Source organism: Drosophila pseudoobscura, chromosome 2, assembly GCF_009870125.1.
Source record: "Drosophila pseudoobscura strain MV-25-SWS-2005 chromosome 2, UCI_Dpse_MV25, whole genome shotgun sequence".
Lineage (NCBI taxonomy): Eukaryota > Metazoa > Arthropoda > Insecta > Diptera > Drosophilidae > Drosophila > Drosophila pseudoobscura.
Genome location: NC_046679.1, coordinates 16,960,787 through 16,964,903, shown reverse-complemented (window position 1 = coordinate 16,964,903; position 4,117 = coordinate 16,960,787). Strand labels below are relative to the sequence as shown.

The following is a 4,117-nucleotide window of genomic DNA, read 5'->3' as shown; positions in this document are numbered from 1 at the left end:
CTCTGTCTCCGTTTCGTTGTGTGTTTTGGGGGTGAACGACAATTCGACAATTGTTTTGGGTGCGGGATACGGAAGTGATGTCGGGGACGGGACAATGGCAAACGGAAATGCCTTCACTGCGAGCGGTGAATAATTACCATGATTCCTGTGCCTGCCTCGGGGGAGGCCTGGGCCACTCCATTGTCCCATTGCTGAAAATCTGAAATCGAATGAGCTTTGCCACCCCCTTTTTGTGTGTGGCTTACCCCAGTACAAATCTCTTTTCACGTGGAATTTAAATGTACTCTTGCCTACGCAAAGGGCGTTACGGTGTGTGCCCCATTCGAGGCTTATTTATGATACCCCGACCGCCTCCGCACCTGAAATGGCTTTGTTGCACGGTGCACTATGCGTGAACCTGTTACAGTACGGCTCCGAGGGATTTCTCTCTGGCGTGGATGATGGTGACATTTTCCCATGACTCTTTAGCTCCGTAACTCACGTGGTTTTACCGAACCGAACCGAACCTGTTGCATAATTTGTCAAGCGATTTTATTGGTTTCGTTTGTGGCTTTAATGTGCGACTGTACTTCGTACATTTTAATGAGATTTTTGGGTGTATCTTTTGAGTGATTCTTGATCGCCTTATAATTGATCTGCTCCTCGTGAGGGAGGAGGAAACGATCTGCGGCAAAAGTTTGGAGCCAAATAAAAACATTAATCATACCATAGGAGTCACACAACCAGGTCTATCCCTTGGCCACAAATTAGAAAGTCAATGACCGTCCAGAATCTACGACGTTCTCTGGACATTTTCGGCAAGAGCCCCCGCGTCTTGTGCATTATTAATCCTCCACCGGAATCACAGATGAAACTTCTCTCTCAAAATTCTGGAATGTGAGCAGAAGAGAGCCAGAAAGAGAGAGAGAGAGGGAGAGAACGTTTTCTTCCCATTCCCAGCCATATTCCCATTTTGTAGGGTTAAAACCCACGGCCATTTCTCAGTCTTTTCTTTCTTTTTGGGTAATCATCAAACAATAGAAAGCTAGACCTAGACGAAGCAGCAGGCAGGCAGGCATGGGGATGGGGCAAGGCAGTCAGGAAGAACCGCGCAAAAGAAGCGGCAACAGAAATGGGGGAATGGCGGAACGGGGGAACGGGGGGAACGCTTCCCTGGGAACGGGGAAAGGGAGGGAGGTCGGTTTTCGGTCGTTGAACCGCGGGAGATGGGAGATGGAAGAGAGAAAAGAAGAGATCTTCGCTTTCGAGAGTCGTAACAGTAAACAGTAAAAAAAACGCTTCAAATGCGTATGGCCCGCGGTTTGGTTTGGTTTGGTTTGGTTTTGGTCTGGTCCGACTGTCTTTCTCTCTTTCTCTTTGGCTGGATTTTTGATCCAACTCTGGGTGTTTTTCTGGCTGGATATTTTAGCCCAAGTTTCTGTTGCTGTAACCTGTTGGCGTTGGAGCTGTGGCGTCGCCCTGGAACCCGAGACGCGCTTAGGACTTTGGCCCAAAGCGCTACGCCCGCAACATTTATTGTTATTTACGAACCTGTGGCACCCGAAACCATGCCACAAGTTGCAAGGGGGATGGGTGGCAGGGAGGGGGTACTCCTACAAATGGGCACACGCCCAAAAAAAAAGTGTTGTCCGTCGGGCAGCAGAGCGCGCTCACACACCTGACGGACGGTCGCCACCAAAAGTGGAAAGTAGGGTTTACATGGCCTCACAATTTACATGCGTGTCGCCGGGCCGGCTCTCTCTCCCTCTCTCTCTCTTTCTCTTTCATTCTGTTTCTTTCTGTGGATGTTGAAAGCGTCGCGCGGGCTTTTTTTTATTTTATTTTATTTATTTTTATGATACCAGCGGATTTGAAAGAAAACCCTTTCTCTCCCTTTTCCATTGACGACGCTTTCTGCTTTCTTTCTCTCTCGCTGTCTCTTTTTCCACATTCTTGGCTTGGGATTGCGTAAAGAGTGTACCGTTAGCTGCCTTGGATATGTGTGTGCCGTGCCTGTCTGTGCACGTCTGTGCCTGTATGCCTGTGCGTGCATGTAAATTCAAGCGTGGGACATGTGGGCCAACAACGCCAACCCAAACCCATTCCCCGGCCCCAACCAAGCTGCAGGCATTGTCTGTCATTGGTTGGAAGCTGCTTTGGTTTTTGGCCCAGTTGAAGAGGCACAGCATCCGCTAGAGCTCCTCATTTGGCTTCTAAGGTGCGCATCCGCCTTCGCTGCGCCGCCGCTGCCGCCGCCGCCGCTGCTGATCCGCTAGACTTTTGGACCTCGGAGACAGCAACTTGTTTTTCTGAGCTTGCTCCCACCGCTCTTGCTGCTGCTGCTGTTGCTGCCGTTCTTCTCCTTTTGTTGCCTCATCTCATACATCGCACAGTCTGTCTGGTTTCCCACTCATTTGCTTAATTTCAATTTCGTTTCGTTTGCCATTTATGGCACAATGACCATGAACGGTTTTTAGATTGTTTGTGCGGAGGATGTAACTGTTGACTGTTGACTGTTGACGCTTGATGTTGCCAACAGTTATTCGAGGGAGACCGACCACAAGTCCAAAGATACAACCTGCAAGATAAGACGCAAGGCAACGCCCTTTAACATCGATCGAAAGCCCTGGAAGAGTAGAGCTTTTGCTTTGGAAATGAGTGAGTCATCTGAAAGCTACATATGTAACTGTAGAAAGAAGCCAAGGAAGAGGTAAAGGTAGTGCTGAGAATCGAAACAGTAGACATACCCTTTGCAGATCCATCGAGTGAGCCTTGTCGGGGAATATTTTTGTTTGTTTCTGGCCTCAATATGTTGCAACCAGCAATGGGTCTTTAAGGGCAAGCAGAAAATATCACTCCAATGGTGGTTTTAGAATTATCGAGGGGTTAAATACATATGACTAAGTATTTTACTTTTAGCTTGCTGTTCAACAGGATGCTGCTTAAAACCATCATACCCTCTCCTTCAAGGGCATCAAAAGCTTATTTTCTTCTGCGCCGTCACGTCACTCAATACCAATGCTGGAAAAATATAAGGAGTGATGAAGATAACGGAGTGAGAGAGGGACGAGCTAGCAGGCGCACTTCGCTTGTCAAAATTGAGACAGAACTCTTGCTCTCGACGACACAGTGCATTTCATTAGCCAATTAACATAATTAGTTTTCATCAATCAATTAATAATGCTGTTCGCCGCCCCCCGTCAAAAAGCAGGAGAAAGAGCGGCAGGAGAAGCGTGGGGCAGGCAAGCAGGCATACACTCGTAAATCAAAAGTCGAAATACACTTGTTGCGGCCAGGCCCATCCATGCCGCGGCCCAGTGCCAGCAGCGACGTCAGCAGCAGCAGCAGAACGAGCAACAACAACCCCGAAGCCAAAAAAAAAAGAAAAACAACAAAACAAAATCCAACCTCAAAACAATAACAATCCACACGGCGCGCTCCAGCAGCTCTCCAACTCTCCACTGAGCTGAGCTTTCCATTGGAGACTCTCGCTCTCTTCTTGGGGTGGCTCTCCATGTGTTGGTGCGGCCCCGACCGAAGCCGAGCGCCAACGAAGCCCGACGACGTCTTGGGGCTTGGCCATTGGGGGGACCTGCATTATAAATCTCTAACGAGCCACTCGCGCGCGCTCAGTCGGCCCCGTTGGAGAGCTCTGTGGAGAGCGCTCCGCTCTGCTCTGCTGCTCTGCTGCTCGGCCTGGCTGGCCCTCTGAATGTATGTGTTTGTGTGAGGAAAAGGGTTCTTGAACTTAAAAGGGGTCAAAACATAAAATGAAACTCGGAATGCCTGTGCACATAGACAAACTGAGGAGCAGAGCAGAGCTCCCCTGCGAGTTTGAGTGTGCCTGTCTATGCTCTCTATGTGTGTGTGTGTGTGTGTGGTTCGCTGCCGACGCTGGCAGCGGCTGCCCTCGCCACTTCCTCCATTTGCCTTTTTCTTGTTTTTTTTTTGTGTTGCCTTGGGTTTCTTTTGTCTATTCCATTTTCTATTTGATTTCTACCTGTTGTTGCTTTTGGAGGCTTTTAAGCCTTTTGCCAGCGTACAGCACAGCTCCCCTTTCGTACAGCTCCTCCGCCGTGCTTACAGCAAACGTACATACGCCCCTCTCCCAGTCGTACCAGTCCCCGGCCCACTCTGC

At 49.3% G+C, this 4,117-nt stretch overlaps 1 long non-coding RNA gene across 1 annotated transcript; it reads right to left on the bottom strand.

Moving 5' to 3' along the window:
• Positions 1–1,750: 1,750 nt before the first annotated feature.
• Positions 1,751–2,826, bottom strand: LOC117183277 (uncharacterized). The gene is made up of 2 exons (XR_004468416.1): positions 2,727–2,826; positions 1,751–2,557 (listed from the first exon to the last, which is right to left on the bottom strand). It is a non-coding gene; the product is annotated as an uncharacterized lncRNA (long non-coding RNA).
• Between the last annotated feature and the right edge of the window lie 1,291 nt (positions 2,827–4,117).